Raw genomic sequence first — 23,420 nt, forward strand, 5'->3', positions numbered from 1 at the left:
CACAAAAATCTGAGTGTTTCAAGCCTGTATCCTCAGTACCTTGCTCTACAGCAGCAAAGCCTGGACAATGTATGTCAGCCAAGAGCGATGTCTCAACTCATTCCATCTTCGCTGCCTCCAGAGAATCCTTGGCATCAGGTGGCAGGACCGTATCTCCAATGCAGAAGTCCTCGAGGCGGCCAACATCCCCAACATATACACCCTAGTGAGCTAGCGGCGCTTGAGAGGGCTTGGCCATGTAAGCCGCATGGAAGATGGCAGGATCCCCAAGGATGCATCGTACAGCGAGCTTGTCACTGGTATCAGACCCATCGGCCGTCCATGTCTCCGGTTTAAAGACGTCTGCAAACACAACATGAAGTCCTGTGACATTGACCACAAGTCGTGGGAGTCAGTTGCCAGTGATCGCCAGAGCTGGCAGACAGCCATAAAGGCGGGGCTAAAGAGTGGCGAGTCGAAGAGACTTAGCAGTTGGCAGGAAAAAAGACAGAAGCGCAAGGAGAGAGCCAACTGTGTAACAGCTCCAACAACTAATTTTATTTGCAGCACCTGTGGAAGAGTCTGTCACTCTAGAATTGGCCTTTATAGCCACTCCACTGACCACCTCTCGGCGCTTACCAATTGTGTCTCGAGACAAGGAGGCCAAAGAAGGTGAACATTGAAATAACCATTCACGTAACACAAGCTTTCAAATGCCTGTTTTTATTCTTCTAGTGGTAATTCTCAGTCAATACTCCTTTGTTGCAAATCTACAAATCATTGGAACCATCTTTCATTTTTTATCCTCTCAAAACCTTTCATTCTTTTGAAAAGCTTTATTAAACCCTCCTTAATGTTCTCTGTTCCAGGGAAAAAGCCCCAATTTTCCAAGTCTTTCTTCACAATTACTACCTCTAATTCTTGGCATTCCCTTAGTGAATCTTTGCTGCACCCTTCCAAGACTTTAATATCTTTCCTATAATGGGATTCTCAGATGGCACAAAAAACTTCAACTGCTGTCTAATGGGCGCGAAATCACCTCGATTACTGGGTGTGGTAGCTGTGTCTCATAATGTGCCCGTACCCATTAGAAATGGGATTGGTAAGGCTGAAAATTCATTAACCTGGAAAGGTGCAGCCCCACGCAGTCGCATTGTTCATTTTGCTGCAGGCATCCTCTGCACACACCAAAGGGCCAAGTAGCATTTGGTAAAAGCAAGTGTTTCAGGCAGCCTCCCCTATTTAAAGGTGCAGTCCCGATAAAAGGTAAGTTGCCGCATTGCACTGTAGGCTGCTGGATAATTGCATTTGGCCACTCACAGAAAAGTCGTATCACAGCACAAGAAGGAGAAAACTCCCAGATTCAGCGCTGCTGCCCTGGATGCACCCTGCCAGGAGGTTGAAGTCAGAAGGGAAGCCATGTTTCCAGCGAAGATGCAAGAAACCCTCCATCGTGACTCTGAGAAGGGAGTGGAGTGAGGGTAGTCAATGACCAGAGTGTAGCACCATGGATCCGGCCGCAGTGCCGCAAAAAGTTTAATGGCCTCACTCGGGTGGTCAAGGTGAGTGAATGCATCTGCACGCCATATCTCACATCCACTACACCAGGCATCCCTCACACTGCTCAATGCACCACACCCCCATCACTCACCCAGCACCAAACCTGACACACATGGCTCACCCCTAACATCCTGACACTACGCCTCACTCACACACAGCTTTGAATTATGTCAACTGTACACACACCTCTCACTGCCTCCACATACCTCCAGCTATTAAGCTGCAGCAGGCATCACCTAAGCACACTGACTCAAGTTCTGCCCTCTCTCTTGCAGGATAAGGTGACGCACAACAGGAAGGAAAGCCAGGGGGCTAGAGGAGAACCAGATGTACACATCCCCTCAGTGCCCTCGAGGAGATGGTCCTTTGAGTCATGGGCAGCAATGTTACAGACCCAGTAGCAGCTAATGCAACGGAGGTCATTCTGGATGACGGTAAGTTGCTGTCTTACACACCTTCACCACTCACTCCTAACCCTCATCCTGAAAGGTATCATGAAAAGGAAAATGTAGATGGAGTGACCATGGATCTCCTGATCTCCTCCCCAGCTGCCTTTCTTTCATTCCTACACTTTACCTACACTTTCACGCTTTCAGATAGCCAGGAACTATCGGCTGCTCAGCCCCTTCAGAAGCAAGTAAAGGGGCAAGAGGAGGAAGATAACCTGGAAGAAGAAGCACCATCACTCGACCGAACATTCACAGCCATGAGCTCAGATACTGGCACAGCACATACCTTAGAGGCTAGTGGGTTACAGCCAAGCCAGGAAGGTAGATCAGCACATGTGACAACTCCACAAAGAGCGAGGTCACAGACCATTTCTGTTGCAGCAAACTGAAATGAGGACCTCGTTGGAGTGAACTACACGTTAAAGTTGATGAACAGGCACATCAAAATGCTTCATTCATTGGCAGGCCTGACAGAGAGCCTTCAGTACGAGGTAGAAGCAAGGAGGAGTCCAGCTTCAGTTTGGCAAAGAGCATCACGCAGAGTTTGGAGCCCATCTTTCCACAGTGGAAGCGGTGGCCACCTCCATGGCAGCACCTCTAGGCTGACCCATACTGAAGCGCCTGATAGCTGACGTCTCAGCTTCCACTACAGCACAGGCGGAGTCCACCCAGTGTATCAGTGCTATAACGGAAGCTAAGACAGAGGTCATGAGATCCCTGGCTGCTGCCATCCAGGCATAGACTGCTGCCATTGTAGATGCATATCTCACTGCTCAACAGGGCATCCAGGCTCTTATAGTAGTCCAGCAATCTGTACTCCAGGATTCCTGAGGTGTCATCCTGGGGAAGTGGCAGCAGCTCTGTGGAGCACAAACCTGCTGGCCTCTCTCAGGATGACAGCATTCATGATCCCACCACTGTTACTTGGCCAGTGCCCTTGCAGTTACTTCTCAGCGAGCCATCACAGATACTGCCGCCCTTCCCAAGGTGGTGCAATCTGAAGCCAGGCCTGCAAGGCCTAGAGCTGCTTGAGGGCATCCTGCAAGACCATCTGCAGTCTCCCCCAGTGTAAGCCAGCAGCCTTCCGCCAGCCAAGCTGCAACCACTGGGGTAGCACTGCTTGGAAGCACTAGCCTAGGCAAAGGCACCCACAGGACAGGTACTAAGGGAATGCACATGGGTGATTAGTTCTTTTTTTGTATTATTGATGAATTGTTAGACAAACTGCTGTTTGAAAGCTATTGCTTTTGGCTTTTATTGAGTGATGTAAGCCAAGGAGATTATGTTGTGGGGTGTCTGAAATGGATGTACTGTAAGCAGATGGTGGGTCCAACTTGAGGTGAGGAAGTTCTATTCAACTGAAGCAAAGACTCATGAATTGGTCCTTCTTGATCCATCCAGTTGCAGCTGGTGTATGTGGTCTCCTTCCTTCTTCATTCTCCTCCTCCTATTCTGGAGGTGACCTCCAGATCCCAGGGGGAGTGGCTGGACCCTCATAATAGCAAGGATGTGGAGGAAACAGCACATCACCATAAACATGGAGACATTCTCAAACCCCTCTCCCCCACCCACACCGAGCGATCTAGGCAGTGAAATCTCTGCTTTAGCAGACTGATGATTTGCTCCATGGTATTTTGTGTGGATCCATGGCACTCATTGAAGGACCTCTGACCTGAAATGATGGAATGGTAAAATGGGGTTGTTGTGTGATTGCCTTTAAGAGAAATGTACCTTTAAGATCTTAGTATGCTAATGAGCTTAGTACCAGGATGTAGTCATGCGACTACATGCCAGGTTCACTCTACCAAGGTACAAAACCTGCAAATAGATAGCTTTGTACTATAGTTGTTAGCTGCTTAATAAACCTGTTTGAGATCTTTAACTACCTGACCTTCAAGCATATCATTTATGTTGCATCAGACAACTTAAAAGAAGCTTCTAATTTCAAGGGTCATAAGCCATATGTGGACAAGGTAGCCCTCGTCTCCGAGCAGCCATCCTGTTGCCTATCTTGGAGGTTGGAAGACAGTGGGTAGTGCAAACTGACAAAGGATGCAAGCTTCATGGGTGCTTCCAGGATAAGCAAGCATTCACCAAGATGAATTTCTTCATGTTGTCACATGCCAACTGTATATTTATTGAGTGACAGCCCTTGTGGATGCGGTATTGCTCTCCATTGACATGGGAGTCATGTAGAGCCACGTGTGTGCAGTCAATGGAGCCCTGCACCATCAGAAAGCCCGCTATTCTGTTGAATCCATGTGCCCTCTCACCCAGGTCTTCCCTTCTTATGGAGAAGAAGGTGAAGTCCCCTCTCCTCCTGTGAGTGCCTCCGTTACCTCCCAGATATCTCTGTGAATGGTGAACTGTAAGACATTGCTAATATCGCCAGCTGCCCCCTGGAAGGAATCAGTTGCGAAGAATGAAAGCTCAAAGGGGATATTCACAGCCATTGGGAAGGCCGTCCTCACACTAGTTTGAGGCTGCAGGTCTTTGTGAAGGAGGTGACACAACTCCATCACTACATTCTTAGTAAAGTGCAGCTTCCTGAGGCACTACTTCTGGCTCATCCCAATGTAAGACTGGTGCTCCCAGAAGACCCTTTTGGGGTAGGGCCTTCTAAGGTGAGCTTCTCCTCGCTCCTCGCAGAGGTTCCCATCATTGCGTCATCTTCTACCTGTCCTGCGTATGCTGCAGAGAAAGTGGCACTTTGACTCCCGTCCCATATATATTAAAAGCTATGTAATTCGCTCAGCCTTTCTGCGCTAAGCAGAAACCTTCCAACTCCTCCAGCAACTCACCACAGTGCTTCCACCGAACTTTGCCTGAGCAGAAGTCAAAAGCAGTTCAGCTACAAATTGTTGAGAGGCCCTTTAAGTAGCCCTAGAAGAGCTACAATCTTGCTTGCTAACACTTGTTGTTTTCAGAGGCAATAAGAAAGACATTGCATGCACATTCATGACCAATTTTGCTATTTGTGCATTGCATCAGCCCATTGATGGTCTCACCCTCTCAAGCTCTTTGGGCACACGCACAGGATGCACCTGCGAGCACCACTGGAGTCGCCTAATGTTTCTGGCCAGCACAGGAAGCTGCCAGTGGTAGCTCCTGCACAACTAACATGGAGCTATGTCTGATTGAATTTCCCACTCAAATGTCTTGTACAAATTAACCATAACTTCCTTACTTTGTATTTAATGCCTTTGTGTAAAAGACCCCTGATCCTGTTTTAGGTTTCTGTTTTAGTTTTTACCATGACTCAGCAGTTTAAAAAATACAAATAAAAACAAAAAAAAAGTTAATTCAAAGTAGAACAATTGGAATGACATGGCAAATTAACATGCTAAACAATAAAACCAACTTAGAGCGAGAGTCATGAAAAAAATTACTACCCAAGCTCTCAAAGAGAGGATAGGCAGTACTGTTACTCCTTGTTTTGGGTCTGCCTTAGATATTCTCTCGAGTGCAGTAATGCTGGTTACTTCAGGCATTTCCTAATATCTAATGATGTGATAGTGTAATTGAGGGTGTAACAATAGGACACTCTTCTGGCCTGAACTGCATGCTGTGCTATTTGTTTGAGTTCTCATACGCATTTCTCCAACCTTTCCCAAAGACAGACTGAAATGTATCAGTGAGCCAAGACCAAATATAAGTTGTTCAATAGCTTTATTTTACAAACAGCATATGAACATATAGAGTATGAAATCTCAGCAATCTCATCTTGATTCAACTAACTACTGAAGCCTCCTTGAGAACGGGAAACATATGCCACACTATCCCTGTTAGTGGACTCTTTAACTTTTCCTGGTCAGCCAGGATTCTGGCTCTCTCTATGACTTGGGATGGGTAGGTTTCACCTCACTAGGACAATGTTCCACCACAGACCTAGCTAGCTGACTTACTCTTATGTCCATTTTCTTTGTGCACCCAGTCAGTGGAACGGCTGTCCCTTATATTCCTCACCCAATCAGTAATTCTTCAAATGACTTAACAATGAATTGGGTTACAGGTTTAACAAAAACACCTCCTACTGTTCTCAAAATGAATAGGGGCCACCCTGGATTAATGAAATTGTAATTAAATCATGGATCCCCATTGTATCAGTTAGAAAGAGAGAGTATGCTGTGATATTCCACAAACTGACAGAAGTAACTTTAGATATCTTACTAGTGTCTGTAGCATGTGACTTTTTGAAAAGCTGTTCAATTTCAATTTGTTTTAAAAGCACAACACTTAAAAATAACCTATTCCCAAATCCTTTCTTTGAAGAAAAAAAATCGATAATCTTGAAACAAGACAACACCAACAGTAAAATAAATATCCAAGATGACAACAGGAAAATCTTCACAACCATCAGGAAAAAAATACAACTCTGCAAACCATTAAGGTGGAGAAATACATTGTTAATATCCAGTGATATCTGTTGAAAAGTCTGCCTGCATGGATTTTGGGTCAGTCTGAGATTAGATGTGGCTAAAAAACATTACACACTGAAATGTCTTGCTGTTGCTCATCGTGAAGGCCCACTCTTGAAGGAAATCCACTTAGTGAGGTATGGAAGGGCTGTGTGGAATCGTACTTAGCACTTTCAGGAGAGGATTGAAAAGAAGAAAAATAGGGGGATAAAGAAAACAGGAAATTTCTGACTTCATGCAGTTGATGAAGAGTCTCAGCAGCCAGAAATGCGTGAAAGAAATTTAGACTTGTTTTTCCATCAGTAATTTAAATAAAAGAAAGTAAAAAAACACATTTATTTTTTAAAAGCATAAATAAGATTTTCTTTAAGTACTTCAAGATGAGAAGGCCAGAAACATGGGCCGGAATTTTTCAATGGGTGGGAGGCCCCGTCCAGCGGCCGAAAAGTCAGTGGTGAGCCCCCCTCCGCCAACCGGGATTTTCACTCCCCAGGCCTTTAATTGGTCTTGGGTGGGACTTCCACCTCGTTGAGGCAGGAAGTCCTGCCTAATGGAGCTGCCAGCTAATCAGTGGGCCGTCAGCTCTTAGTCACAGCATCGCCACCGGGAGCAGTGGCCATTGCTGGGACTACACCGAGCCATCACAAGAAGATGAAGGTTGGTCCCGAAAAAAAGGTAAGTTTTTAAAGCCTCGCCAGAGACAAGCCTGGTTGGTTAGTGGGGTGGAGGGAGTGTTGTGCGTTAGGGGCAGTTGGGGTTTCGGGGTGGCCCTACGTGGGGCACAGGGTGCCTGATCAGGACGGCCCCACCCCCCAGCCCACAAGAAGGCCATCTGGTTTTACCAGGCAGGGATTTTGAGGCCTCCGCTGCCCACCAGCCGAGGGTAAAATACCCGCGGAGGCGGGTGGAGACCCTTAAGTGCCAGTTAATTGGCTACTTAAGGACCTTGATTGGCCTGGGGCAGGAGGACTATTTCTTGCTGCTGCCGCCCTGCGTAAAATTGCAGCGGGGCCGGGAGGGGACCAAGAATGCCCCCCCCCCTCCACCTCCCACTCAATTTTATGCACCCCCCGACCTCCGCCACCCTCCAACACATTTGGATGGTGTAAAATTCCTGCCATGAAGTCAGAAAATCCTCCCTTATATAACGAATGAGAAAACTGCAGTCATCTACATCCTCTGGAAGAAGATGATTGAATGTTTGTGGGAAGAGATAAAGGAAGGCTAAAAAAAGAAGCGAATAAAATGCAGAGGAGCCTATTTCCTTTCATATGTGCTTCTTCGATGTATTTTATTTAGCAGGAAAAAATGTGCCTTTTCATTTAACATTTTCTACAATTGTAAATTGACTTCTTTATTGTTGAACCAATTTTAATTCCGAGCCCCTTCTTGTTTATCCTGCTTTCTGGAACCTCTTTTCCCTACGCATGTATGGGCATATAACTGTTTGTATTTATATTGCATAAGTCCATTAATTAGCATATTATTAATATCATTGTGCAACAATTTACATCGAGATTCAGACTGGTGTTTAGAAAATTGCACGGCACAATCTGGTCATGGGTGCACATGGATACAATCAAATCTTTGATTATCTGCAAGACATCTGCAGTCATATCTAACTGTCCCTTCAGATACTGTTTTCACGATACGTGGGAAATTAAGTCCGTAGTTCCATCTATATACTATGCTATGGATGTGGCAAAACACAGTTGTGCTGTTCTTGCAAATATATCATTTTTTTTTGGCGGATTGTAATAAAATAGAAGCTCTTACCACAATCTTTCAATCCTCCTTGGTTATGGAAGATGTGCCAGAGAACTGGAGGATTTAAAATATTACACCCCTGTTCAAAAAAGGGGAGAGGGATAAACCTAGTAACTACAGGCCAACCAGTCTAATTTCAGTGGTGGATCAAGTACTGGAGACCATTGTCAAGGACAAAAATAATTCACACTTGAAGAAGGTTGGGTTCATAAGGGATTGCTAGCCTGGATTTGTTAAACGTAAATCATGTATGACTCACCCGACTGAGTTCTTTGATGAAAAAACAGAGAGGATCAATGAAGGTAGTACAGTAGACATATGTAGTTTCAAAAGACATTTGATAAAGTACCACATAACAGACTTATTTGGAGAATAGAAGCACCTGGTATTAAGAGATGGTAGTAACTTGGGCTGTTATTTGTTCTTGTTTTATATAAATGACGTGGACTTGGATACAGGAATACAATTTCAAAGTCTGAAGATGACACAAAACTTGGCAATGCAGCAATGTAGTAAATAGTGAGCATACTTCAGCAGGACGTAGACAGATTGCTGATACTGGCAGACTCATGGCAGATGAAGCTTGTTGCAGCTAAGTATGAAGTGATGCACTTTGGAAGAAACAACATGGGGAGGCAGTATAATCAAAATGTTACAATTTTGAAGGATTGCAAGAACAGAGGAAGTTTAGGCTGCATATCCGCAAATCTTTGAAGGTAGCAGAGCAAATTGATAAGGTGTTTAAGGAAGCATCTGAGATAATTGTTTTTGCAAATAGGGGCATTGAATACAAAAAACAAGCAAGTCAATTCACGCTAAACTTTACAAATCTCTGGTCAGGTGGGGTATAGTTCATCGCACCTGGATACAGAAGGGAAGTGCAGGTGGGCTATAGGATGGTAGATGGAGGAAGGGCACATGGAAATGAGGACTCTGCTCAAAGGACTTCCACTTCTGTCTGCTTGCCCCTGATGCCCCCCCATCCCCTCACCTCAGTGTTCCACTTGTTGCCTCCTGCCCCGATAGCCGGGTCTGTCCCTGTACATGTGCAGGTGGGGCAATCTTTGGCAGGTCCTCACGGGCTCCAAAACCCAGAAGATGTTGGCCAAGAGCGTCTGAGCAGTTAGAACAGGGATTCGATTAGCCTGCATCTTGCTCCCACGGGTGTTGCATCACATAGGAGTAGTAGAAAAAGGATTTGTAATTGCACAAGGGTATACCCTTGGGTGTTTAACGCAGTTTAACATTGTCACTTTTCTGATTAATGCTTTTGAGCCATAAACTTTAGTTCAAACCTTCCCATTTTTCCCCGATGCCAGCCAAGTGGCCTTTTGTCTTGTGAAGAATGGTATGACAAGAGTATAAGACAAGGAATGGGTATCTGTGAGAGGGATAAATTGATGCTTGTGGGACTGCTTTGTGTTGTGGGCTGGTGTTTGGGTTTGGAATTGCTGTGTAGATGGCTGTGCTGCCTCAGATCAACTGAAGCATTCTGTCCCGAGTATCCCTAGTTGCTATGTATAAGGCCACAGTTGCCCTCACCACAGCAGGCTTCGTCCCCTCTCCTCCTGTTACTCCACCTTTTCCTCCCCCTCCTTCAAAGATTCAGAGTGCTCCGCCTCCCTTATCTTGGCAGTCCAGTCCTCAGTGCAGCATGATGTTGTACAAGACGCAGCAGCCCACAATCATTCAGTAAAACCTTGCTGGCATATACTGAAGGGCACCCCGAGATCTGTCCAAGCACCTGAATTGCAGCTTCAGCATTCCAATGGCTGGCTTAATGGCCACTCTTGTGCTCAAGTGGCTTTAGTTGTACCTTTTCTGGATATCAGTGATAGGGTTCCTCACAAGTGTTAGCAGCTACTTCCTTAGAGGGTATCGTATTCCTTGTCTCCCAGGAGCTATCTGCTGAATCTGCTTCAAGGTGTGAATATCTATGGGAGACTTGACTGGTCTTTTCACCTGCCAGCCGCATAGAAACCCGCCCATCCTAGTGAATTAAATTGCCACTATAATGTCTGTTAACCTTCCATTATATTTTCAGTTACTCATTTTGCTGTAAATGTAATTTAGCCATCATTAAAGTTCTTCCTGTTGTTAGGCGTGCTTAAAACAGATTTTCCCTTTAGTCCCTTCCCAAATATATCAATAGGCCTTGCCTCCCAATTACACTTTCCAACTCAGTTACAGGCTTCATTAACAGTATACTGCTTATACAGATTATGCAGACTTCACAGGTTATACACATTATGCAAATTGTATTTGTGGCAAATGGTTTTACATATATATGGTTTAAAACATGTCAGGAAAACTTATAATTTTTCAGCAATTCTACCATTTCAATTTGATGCAAGTCATTGTATTCCTTAATAATCGACACAAACTGTGCAGGATTATAATCAGAGCAGTAGTCAAAAAAGCTTGAAGAAATATAAAAGCATATAACAATATTCAGGTTTGGAGGCTTCTCCTGCATTACAAATGATTTCTCACCAGTCATGCTTTCCCAATTTCTGTATCTTCCTCTTGATTTCCTGATTATTCTGTTGCCAATATACCAGATGCTTTAGAGAAGGTTTATCACTGATTCGCGACTGAATGATAGATGTGGATTTGGGTGTCCAAAACTAACCTTTTTGAGATCCTATACTTCCTCATTGCAGTCGCTTCTCACTTGCATCCATGTTTTGCTACGGAACCTGCAAGGTATGGCCTTCTTGTCCCCTACATTCAGAATCTAAGGGGCTTGTATACAACCATGAGCCCTACTCAACCCAGTCATGGGGCTGCCACATATATATGTCCATGCAGAGACAAGGCTAAGGCCTCCATCATCTTTGTTTTTAGCATCTCTATAAATTTCTTTGTTCAGCAGTCAATGGAAGCCTTGAAATTAATGAAAGCTACAGAACACCACATTATTAAAAGAAATCAAAAACAGCAACTTGCAATTATATAACACCTTTAACATAGTATAACATCCCAAGGCACTTCACAGGAGTGTTATCAAACAACATTTGACAGAGTCACATAAGGAGATACTAGGGCAGATAATAAAAAGCTTGGTCAAAGAGGTAGGTTTTAAGGCATGTCATTAAAGAGGAAAAAGAGGTAGAGAGACGGAAAGATTTAGGGAGGGATACTTAAAAGTTTCTCCAGCTCTCCCTTTACCTTTCTCCATCTTGTGGATAATTCATGCTAAATATTATTTCTCCCTAGCCGTCAGTTGTCCCAATGCAAATTCTATGTCCCTTATTATTATAATTTTAATCCCTCTCACAGGTATCAGTGTGTTTAACTCTATCCTGATTATTTCATTAAAAATCGGTTTCTTTATGGAGTGTGCGTGAGTGCCTTAGTGATTGAAAAGGTTGTCTTACTCTTCTGAGCCACATTAACTATTTCATGTTGTGCTGTTGTCAAGTAACTGAGCATCCCTAAGACCCGTTCTTCAGTGCAAATTCACCATTTCTGCATGCTAACTGCCTAGACGCAACAAACCACATTTGCACACACATACACACAGACACACACACATACACACAGAGGTATCCCAATACAATGTCACACGTGTTATCCAATGCAAGCCATTCTTGGGCTTTCAGGTAATCTTATCAACAGATTGGGGGGTATTTGGAGATCATTGGTCATCTCCCTCTGCATAATTATGATGTCTTGGGTAATGGCCAGGCGAACAAACCTGATTTTCTTAAAAAGTGCACAGGCAATTATGCAAACATTTCCAAGGGAAAGCAATCAATTACTATTCTCAATAACACTTTCCTGACTTTCAAGAGAGTGTTACCAGATTGATATCTTTCTTTGAACTGTGACTAGGTAATTTCTTACAATTAACCTTAAAAATGATTTCTGAAAAATTCCCATTTGGCGGTGTAATTTTCCTGTTTCTATCTTATATCCTAAATGATGCATCTCATTAATTTCACTTCCATCTCGTTCTTGAACCCCGGAGGAACTTAACTATCCATTACAATATTAAAGATAGAAAACATAGATCAAACATGCCCACTTGGTCCAAGTTTTTAACATACTTTGATTGTTTATTCTAGAGGATCTTTTCTTTTGCTAAAATATTGTGCCTGAGTCCATTTTATCATTTCAAAACTATCCCAAATCCAAAGAACAGTATTGCTATACTGGCAGGTCTTGTCAAGTTTCAATTTTATTTCCTTAAAATTTACTTTCTTGGTATACAAGAACCAGTTATACTGCACTCTACATTTTTTCTTTTGATGAAAATGTGCTTATCCCCTTAAATTTCAAGTAAGGTTTCATCTGTTGTATACTTGAAACAGCAACATATCAATTCATCTTATCAATTCCAATTTCAGAAAGAAAGAATGCCCAGATTTGGTGGCTTTACATTAGAGTGCTTAGAGACAACTTTCATATCTCCCCCTCTTGAACATTCTGCGCTGAATTTTCAATTGCAAGAGGGTGCAGCGACGCATTGAAAATTGAGTTCCCAGAAGGCATCACTGGATCCTGATGCCTCTGGAATGCCACACAATTTTCAAAGGGAGGGCAGAATGAGGGGAAACCAGGAATCTGCTCACCTCCAATTAATGGCAAATTAAACTCCTTGAGGAGCTTGTTAATGGGCCAGGGAGGGCAGGAGGTGATTTTCATTGCGGGTTCAATGTGGGCAGCAGCTAATATTTTTTAATGAATGGAAAAGTTTTTGCCACCAAGTGTTTCGCTGTGAGATCGGGTGCTGTACCATTTGCCTAGCCATTTATGTGCATTGAGGCTTCTGGTCCTCTGAACTCCTGCCTCTGCTCTTGTGCAAGGCAGCAGCAGACCCTGTCATGGCTGCTGTCTGCCTTTGAGGCTCCTGCTCCAACAAACATCACCTGCCTCATCTTCGAGAGCTACTAATTGGGTGCTGAACTTGCCTTCGGTCAATTAGGGTATCAGCATTTGAAGATTACAACGCATGAGCAGTGTAGACATAGTGCAGGGTCATGACCTGGAAATTATCCGGGCATCAGATTCCTAACCCCAATTTGAAAATCCAGACCTCTGTCTCAGAAGGTAACAAATGACCCTGAATGGTTGGGTCCTAGCCTCAAAAGGCAAATCATCGGCCCAAATTGCCACCCTACTGTGGCATTTGATGTCTGTCAATGTCTGGAGATAAATTCTAAAAACTGGTGGATCTCTTGCTAATAGCATCAACATCCATGCAGTCTGGAAAATCATAGCCCCCTGTTTAAAGCAAACCAAGAATAGAAAATCCATTGTGCCTCCACTTGAGAGATCAAGGAATTAATTTGTCAATAATCAACATCCTATCGACATCCTGGGGGTCACCATTGAACAGAAACTGGACTGGAACAGCCATATAAATACTGTGGTAACAAGAGCAGGTCAGAGGCTGGGAATTCTGCAGTAACTCAACTCCTGACTCCCCAATGCTAGTCCATTATCTACAAGGCACAAGTCAGGAGTGTGGTTAATAAGACTGGTGAGGTACAGGGGCAGATTGCTATGTGGAAATATGATGTTGTGGCTATAACAGAGACCCGGCTCAAAGAAGGACAGGACTGGATGTTAAATATTCCTGGATACAAGCTGGTCAGGAAAGATAGGAAATGGAAAAAAGGGGGAGGGGTGGCAGTATTGATTAAGGAGAGCATTGCAGTTCTGGGAAAAAAGGATGTCCCAGAGAGGTCGATTTGGCTAGAGCTAAGGAATAGAAAAGGTGTGGTTACATTGCTCGGTGTTGTCTATAGACCACCAGTTAGTGGGAAGGACATGGAGGAACAAATTTGCAAGGAAATTCTAGAAAAGTGCAAAAGTTATAGGGTAGTTTTAATGGGGACTTTAATTATCCAAACATAGACTGAGATAATAGTAGTGTAAAGGACAGAGAGGGACAAGAGTTCCTAGAGCATGTTCAGGAAAATTTTCTACAACAATGTGTTGCTAGTCCAACAAGAAAGGAGGCACTGCGAGACCTGGTTCTTGGGAATGAGGTGGGCCAAGTGGATCAAGTATCAGTAGGCGAGCATTTATTGGATAGTGATCATTGTATCATAAGGTTTAGACTGACTATGGAAAAGGACAAAGAGCAATCCAGGGTAAGAATAATTAACTGGGGAAAATTTAACTTCAATGGGGTAAGAATGGAGCGGGGGTGAATAAATTGGAGTCAAAAGCTGGCAGGAAAACTGGTAGATGAGCAATGGGCTACCTTCAAAGAAGAGATAGTTTGGGCACAGTGAAGGGGAAAAGTACTCCAGGGAAAACGTTGTTACTGATACAGCCCTTAATGTAGCACAGTCTCTGTCAGTCATGGATGAGCTGGACGAACAGCCAACAAAATTGGAACTCAGTAGTGCCATTGATTCTCTAGCCAATGGAAAAGCCCCTGGAAAGGACGGCATTAGCCCTGAAATAATCAAGAGTGCCAAGCCTGCTATACTCTCAGCACTCCATGAACTGCTTTGCATGTTCTGGGATGAGATAGCAGTACCACAGGACATGCGCGATGCCAATATCATCACCCTCTATAAAAACAAGGGTGACCGTGGTGGGGAAAGTCTTCGCTCGTGTCATTTTAAACAGACTCCAGAAGCTGGCTGAGCGTGTCTATCCTGAGGCACAGTGCGGCTTTCGAGCAGAGAGATCCACCATTGACATGCTGTTCTCCCTTCGCCAGCTACAGGAGAAATGCCGTGAACAACAGATGCCCCTCTAGTGCCCCTCTATGTTGCTTTCATAGATTTCACCAAAGCCTTTGACCTCATCAGCAGACATGGTCTCTTCAGACTACTAGCAAAGATCGGATGTCCACCAAAGCTACTAAGTATCATCACCTCATTCCATGACAATATGAAAGGCACAATTCAGCATAGCGGTGCCTCATCAGACCCCTTTCCTATCCTGAGTGACGTGAAACATGACTGTGTTCTCGCTCCTACACTGTTTGGGATCTTCTCCTCACTGCTGCTCTCACATGCGTTTAAGTCTTCAGAGGAGATGGAATTTTCCTCCACACAAGATCAGATGGCAGGTTGTTCAACCTTGCCCACCTAAGAGCGAAGACCAAAGTATTGAAAGTCCTCATCAGGGAACTCCTCTTTGCTGACGATGCTGCATTAACATCCCACACAGAAGAGTGTCTGCAGAGACTCATCGACAGGATTGCAGCTGCCTGCAATGAATTTGGCCAAACCATCACCCTCAAGAAAACAAACATCATGGGACAGGACGTCAGAAATGCTCCATCCATCAATATCAGAGACCACGCTCTGGAAGTGGTTCAAGAGTTCACCTGCCTAGGCTCAACTATCACCAGTAACCTGTCTCTCGATGCAGAAATCAACAAGCGCATGGGAAAGGCGTCCGCTGCTATGTCCAGACTGGCAACGAGGGTGTGGGAAAATGGCGCACTGACACGGAACACAAAAGTCCCAGTGTTTCCAGCCTGTGTCCTCAGTACCTTGCTCTACAGCAGCGAGGCCTGGATAACATATGTCAGCCAAGAGCGACGTCTCAACTCATTCCATCTTCGCTGCCTCCGGAGAATCCTTGGCATCAGGTGGCAGGACCGTATCTCCAACGCAGAAGTCCTCGGGGCGGCCAACATCCCCAGCATATACACCCTAGTGAGCCAGCGGCACCTGAGATGGCTTGGCCATGTGAGCCACATGGAAGATGGCAGGATCCCCAAGGATGCATCGTACAGCGAGCTTGTCACTGGTATCAGACCCACCGGCCGTCCTTGTCTCCGCTTTAAAGACGTCTGCAAACGCGACATGAAGTCCTGTGACATTGACCACAAATCGTGGGAGTCAGTTGCAAGTGATCGCCAGAGCTGGCGGGCAGCCATAAAGGCGGGGATAAAGAGTGGCGAGTCGAAGAGACTTAGCAGTTGGCAGGAAAAAAGACAGAAGCGCAAGGAGAGAGCCAACTGTGTAACAGCCCTGACAACCAATTTTATCTGCAGTGTTTGTGGAAGAGTCTGCCATTCTAGAATTGGCCTTTATAGCCACTCCAGGCACTGCTCCACAAACCACTGGCCACTTCTAGGCACTTACCCATTGTCTCTCGTGACAAGGAGGCCAAAGAAGAAGAAGGTATGTTCCCTTGAAGGGGAAAAGCAAGGCAAACAAACCCAGAGCTCCCTGGATGACACGAGGTAGAGATTAAGATAAAGAAGAAAAAGTGTGCTTATGACAGATGCCAGGTAGAAAATACCATTGAGAACCAGGCTGAATATAGAAGGTCCCGGGAGAAGTGAAAAAGCAAATAAGAGAAGCAAAGAGGGAGCATGAAAAGAGACTGGCAGCTATCATTAAATTAAATCCCGAAGATTTCTATCGGCATATAAATCGTAAACAGGTGGTAAAAGGAGGAGTGGGGCCGATTAGGGACCAGAAAGGTGACTTGCACATGGAGACAGAGGGCATAGCTGAGGTATTAAATGAATATTTTGCATCTGTCTTTATCAAGGAAGAAGATGCAACCCAGGCAATGTTGAAAGAGGAGGTAAGTCAGACACTAGAGGGGTTTATAATTGGTAAAGAAGAAATGTTTGATAGGCTGTCTAAACTTAAAGTGGATAAAACACCAGGGTCGAATGAGATGCATCCAAGGGTACTGTGGAAAGTAAGGGTGGAAATCACAGAGGCACTGGCCATAATTTTTCAGTATTCCTTAGACTCAGGGGTGGTGCCAGAGGACCGGAGAATTGCAAAAGTTACATCATTGTTCAAAAAAGGTGTAAAGATAAGACCAGCAACTACAGGCCAGTCAGTTTAACTTTCGTGGTGGGGAAACTTCTAGAAAAAATAATTAGGGACAAAATCAATAGTCACATGGACAAATGAGAGTTAATTAAGGAAAGCCAGCATGGATTTCTCAAGGAAAAATCATGTTTAACGAACTTGCTGGAGTTTTTTGAGGAGGTTATAGAGAGGGTTGATGAGGGCAATGCTGTTGATGTGGTGTACATGGACTTTCAAAAGGTGTTTGATACAGTGCCACACAACAGACTTGTGAGCAAACTTGTAGCTCATGGAATAAAAGGGATGGTAGCAACATGGATACAAAATTGGCTGAATGACAGGAAACAAAGAATTAATGGATGTTTTTCGTGCTGGAGGAAGGTTTGTAGTGGAGTTCCCCAGGGATCAGCTAATCTGTACTAATGCTTTGTCTTTCAACACATCATTAACATATTGTTTGCCTTTGCTCCGTGACCTTTTGGTCAGCTATGTGGCCTGGTCCAATCTAGACCTCCTTTGTTATCTCTTGCCCCACCCCCACCTCACTTGCTTATAACTTGTGACTTTTCTAATATTTGTCAGTTCCGATGAAGGGTCACTGACCCGAAACATTAACTCTGCTTCTCTTTCCACAGATGCTGCCAGACCTGCTGAGTGGTTCCAGCATTTCTTGTTTTTATCCCCAGGGATCAGTGTTGGGACCCTTGCTTTTCCTGATGTATATTAATGACCTAGACCTTGGTGTACAAGGCACAATTTCAAAGTTTGCAGATGATACAAAACTGTGAAGCACTATGAACAGTGAGGAGGATAGTGTAGAACTTCCAAAGGACATAGACAAATTGGTGGAATGGGCAGACAGGTGGCAGATGAAGTTCAATGCATAGAAATGTAAAGTGATTCATTTTGGTAGGAAGAACAGGGAGAGACAATATAGAATAAAGGGTACGATTCAAAAGGGGGTGCAGGAGCAGTGGGACCTGGCTGTGTATGTGCTTAGGTCATTGAAGGTGGCAGGACAGGTTGAAAAAGTGGTTAATAAAGCATACAGTACCCTGGGCTTTGTTAATCAGGGCATAGAGTACATGAGTAAGGAGGTGATGTTGAACTTGTATAAGCCACTCGTTCAGCCTCAGCTGGAGTATTGCATCCAATTCTGGGCACCGCACTTGAGGAAAGAAGTGAGGGCATTGGAGAGAGTACAGAAAAGATTCACAAGAATGGTTCCAGGGATGAGGAATTTCAGTTATGAAGATAGATTGGAGAAGTTAGGACTGTTTTCCTTGGAGAAGAGAAGGCTGAGAGGTGATTTGATAGAGGTATTCAAAATCATGAGGGGTCTAGACAGAATAGATAGAGAGAAACTGTTCCCACTCGTGAAAGGATTGAGAACGAGAGGGCAAAGATTTAAAGTATTTGGTAAGAGAAGCAAAAGTGACATGAGGAAAAACCTTTTAACGCAGCAAGTGGTTAAGTTCTGGAATGAGCTACCTGAGAACGTGGTGGAGGCAGGTTCAATTGAAGCATTCAAAAGGGAATTAGATAATTATATGAAAAGGAAGAATGTACAGGGTTATGGAGAGAAGGCAGGGGAGTAGAACTGAGGGAGTAGTTTTTCAGAGAGCTGGTGTGGATATGATGGGCCAAATGGCCTCCTTCTGTGCTGTAACAATTCTATGATGGAATACTCTCCACTTGCCTGGGTAAGTGCAGCTCCAACAACACTCAAGAATCTCAACACCATCCAGGGTGGTACAGTGGCACAGTGGTTAGCACTGCAGCCTCATAGCTCCAGTGACCTGGGTTCAGTTCTGGGTACTGCCTGTGTGGATTTTTCAAGTTCTCCCTGTGACTGTGTAGGTTTCTGCTGGGTGCTCTGGTTTCCTCCCACAGCCAAAGACTTGCAGGTTAATAGGTAAATTGGCCATTATAAATTGCTCCTAGTGTAGGTTGGTGGTAGGAGAATGGTGGGGATGTGATAGGGAATATGGGATTAATATAGGATTAGTATAAATGGGTGGTTGTTGGTCAGCACAGACTTGGTGCGCCAAAGGGCCTGTTTCAGTACTGTATTTCTCTATAACAAAACAGCCCACTTGATTTGTGTTCACTCTGACCACTACTGATGCACAGTGGTAGCAGTATGTACCATCTGCAAGATGCATTGCACTAATTCACCAAGGGCCCTTAGACAGCAATTTCTAAACCCACAACCTCTACCACCTCGAAGGACAAGGGCATGTGAAGACCACCCACCATTCTGACTTGGAACTTTATCACCATTCCTTTACTGGGTCAATATTCTGGAACTCCCTTCCAAACAACACTGTGGGTGTACCTACCACACATGGCCTGCAGCGATTCAAGAAGGTCGTTCACCACCACCTTCTCAAGGGCAATTAAGGATGGGCAATAAAATGCTGGCCAGTGATGCCCATATCCCATGAAAGAATAAAAAAAAATCATCAGGCTGAATTTTACCAGCCCTCCAATGTCGGGGGTTATGGCGGGGGGCCCAGAAAATTCCTCCGGGAGAGGCCCACCACTACCCCTGACATTGAGAAGGCCCCACCACATTTTGCCGGTGGTGGCGAGGCCTCAGTGAGGCCTTAATTTTAATATTAAAATTAATTAAAACACATGGAAATAAACATAACTTGTCCCAGCGGCCGTCCCACACCGATATTCCGGCCAGTGGGCGGAAGTCCCATGCCTTCAGATCCCCATTTGAAGATCCGAGGCAAGACATTGGTGGGGAGGGCAGAGGAGTGAAATTTTCAGGGCTGGAGGAGGGCAGGGGAATGGTGAAAAGTCCTTCTATTGGCTGAAGGGATGGTGGGAAAGAGTTAAAGGGCAAAGTTACAAAGTTCAGGGGGAAAAGTTGATGATTAGGGAGAAGACGTTTTCCGGTGTGTAAATAACAATAAATGGCCATTGTGGGGGTGGGGGGGGGGGGGGGGGGGAGGGTGTTGGGAGAGGGGCCTTGGCCTTGATCTGTTAATAAAGTTTAAAATTTTAATTTTCCCACAATGTGACTTTAAAAGTTTAAACCACCGGTAAGGGCCCTTTATAAATGGCACCAGTTCCTGCACGCTGGCGCTGGACACCAGGGCCAGGGTCGGCGCGGCCACCTGCTTTACATCATCGAGGGCTGACATTCCGCCCCTCCATTTAAGTGAGCCCCCATGCGAAATATCTGGGGGATATGTCCACTTAAATTAAGAAGCTCATATTTAATAATGTCCAATATATAAACTGCATTCAGCAATACAAAGTTGTGTGGTCAATTTCAAATAAACTGTCTGCGGAAAAGGTCAACATCTTTGTAGATTTATAAGAAGGTGGAGTAAAGTAGTGTCAACCGCACGCAAATGTGCCATTTCAAAGACTTATTGAGTCATTACGGCATGCCGGCTCTCTATGGAGCAATCCAGTCAATCCTATTCCCCCATTCTACCCCCGTAGCCCTGCAAGTTTATTTCTCTCAAGTGCCCATTCAATTTCCTTTTGAAATCATTGATCATCTCCGCTTCCATCACCCTTGGCGGCACCAAGTTCCAGGTTTCAAAATCAAATTTCCTGATCAAAAAATAACCAAACACCATTTTACCTTTCCCCCACCCCACCCTGCGTTTGTGCCTTTAAAACGTGTATTACACCAATGTGTTTTTGTTGAATGATAATCTTCTTTAAACCACTGACTGGAGATCTGAATTTACATATTTTTTAAAGACATTTTAAAAAGACCAGCCAAAAGGATGACTTTACTGGCAGCTTACGATGGCTACCTAATTTGCAACACAATATCCTACACTACAATGCTTGTGAGGACAGAGACAAAATATCTGCTCTTGCGCAGCAAGAAGCAAGACCCAGGAAGTTTAAAGGAACTATCTGTTCTTTTAAGCAAGAGAGAAATACTGCTGACTGCTATGTTTGAATGACTGAGTTACTGTCATACGACAAGCCTCTCCCCATCTATGGTTTTAAGCTTGTGTCTTTCTGCAGCAGAGAGAGGAGAATCAACTGGACTCAGACACGTGCAGACCTAAATGGGGGTCTCTCTCTCTCTCGCTCCATTCCAGCTTGAAAGCTATCCAATCCTGCCTGTTGTCTGACCACCTTTGCATACTCTGGCTACAATCAGAAACCCCATTGGAGGAAATCATCTGCATCGCTGTCTCCAAGAGACAGACCGAATCTTGAAACTAAAAGCCTCAGGACCACCTAATTCAGCTAGAAGCCAGCCGAATCACCAAACAATATGGACTGTATATCCCTTTTTTTTCTATGGACTCTAACTCAGCCAATCTACCTTTCCCCACTCTGTAACCTATTTGTGTGTGTGTAAACCTTCAAAGTGTGTGTGTGAGTGAAAGGTGCGTTGTTTATTATTTTTATTAGTTCGGTTTAGGTACAATCAAGTTAATCTTTTTCTTCGTTAACTCAAAAAACCTGTCCGATTGATCATAGCAAGTAAGTAATCAAACACCTACCGAATTGGCCAGTACATCCGCTTTAAGAAAGAATTAAACCTGCTGTGGTCAAACAAGGAGCGGGAAAGGAAGGAAGCCCTTTGACCCCTCCTCACTTGATCGTAAGATTTGGAACAAATTTACCTGCATAAGTAAATGCAAAATAAATTTCAGTTCTCATATATTTCCAATTTTCAAAACGTAAGCCACAAAGACACAAAAATGTTACCACATTTTTATCCATCTCTAGGAATTAAAAGTCGATAAGAAACAGCACAAATAATTAGCAACACCACTGCCAACTTTAGACATTCTGTGGGACAATTCTGTCATATTATCCAACTACAGGATGTCTTCAGATCATTATCATACTGCTCGATCTAATGACATATTTCAGTATCATCAAGCTGATTAAACAATCAGAATCACCTCACATCATTATGTCCTTGGCATTGCTCAGAAATTCAAAAATGCCAATTATTTATGTTACAGTTTTATGTCTGTAAGTAGAGACATTCACACAATTTACAGCATCTGGAATGTCACTCTTGCCACAATGAATATCAGTTTTCCACAATTTAATAGGGTTAGCTAAGCTCAATAATTCAGATGAATATTTTGTTAAGTGAAACACAGATACAGGTGGTTTTTTGAAATGACTGTAAAAATACTGATTATAACTGAGGAAAAAAATATAGCTTTCACAGCCAGATGAAATCAACTATCTTATGCAAAAGGGAAGAAGTGTGGATTTTCCCACAGCTTGTGGGCTCCAAAACATTCATGTAGGCGTTTTAAAGGTCTTTTTACTGTTGTATGTTGAAATAGTGCAGCCTTTAGCGATAGAAATCTTTCCCTTTTCTCCTTTTTTATTCTGGCTTAGAATAGTTTAGTGTTTTTTTTCTCTCAATCTAATTTACAATTTCGAATTACTCCTCACTTAGAGGAGTAATTACTCCTCAGCTTAGAGGGTGGTGGAAATGTCAATCACAGCAGCAGATCTCGGACTTGCAATAACCAACTTAAGAAAGCAGTGCTTTGTAAACTTCAAATAAAAACAGAAAGTGCTGGAAATACTCAGCAGGTCTGGCAGCATCTGTGGAGAAACAGAGTTATCTTTCACGTCTATGTTAACGATGTTTCTCTCTCCTCAGATGCTTCCAGACCTGCTGAGTATTTCCAGCACTTTCTGTTTTTATCTCAGATTTCCAGCATCTGCAGTATTATGCTTTTACTTTGAAAACTTCAAATTGATTTAAAACCAGCTCCTGTGTTTTAGACTTAAACTACATAAATAACTGCATTTTTGAGCTGTAATCCAATTAAAGCAAGTGCTTTAAAATCTTCATATTGAGTTAACAGTTACAAAAGTAAGTTTCAGTCAAAATAAATCCACACCTGCATCTTTAACTTAAAATGTAATTCAAAGATTTCCCAAATTTTGGGTAGATAATCTTAAATTGAAATGAGCATAATCAATCATATTCACCCTTTCATGCAACTTAAAAATATTGATTCCTACAATGAGTTAAAAACTCAGAAAATGCCAAATTTGTATGTGATATTTCCAGGTCATGGGCCCAAGGAATATTCAGACTGTGTAAATTAGTTCAAAACCAAGAATATCTCAAAATTAGTACATACAATACACAGAAAACAATTAACAAACTTAAGACAGCACATGCTTGTTGGATAGACAATAATCTGCTTTCATTCATCTGTGGGATGTAGGCATCACTTGCAAGGCCAGCATTTACTTGTGCTTTCTGCCACTCCTGTTGTTCTCAAACAAAGTGCACACTACTTTCCATGGCTTCTCACTCAGCATGAAGCATACAACTCCTTACAGTGAGCACACAACTCTTTCTCCAGGTACTTCTCTGGATCCTCCTAATGGCTAGTATATATAGCCTAGTCTACCATTATATTCCTTTGTACCATGTGGTCTGTCTTACAGCTCAGGTCCTTGTTTGAGCATCAAGTTGTAGGAATTATTCTCTCACACCTCCTATTGCA

Source organism: Heterodontus francisci, chromosome 6 (genome assembly GCF_036365525.1).
Source record: "Heterodontus francisci isolate sHetFra1 chromosome 6, sHetFra1.hap1, whole genome shotgun sequence".
NCBI classification, from domain to species: Eukaryota; Metazoa; Chordata; class Chondrichthyes; order Heterodontiformes; family Heterodontidae; genus Heterodontus; species Heterodontus francisci.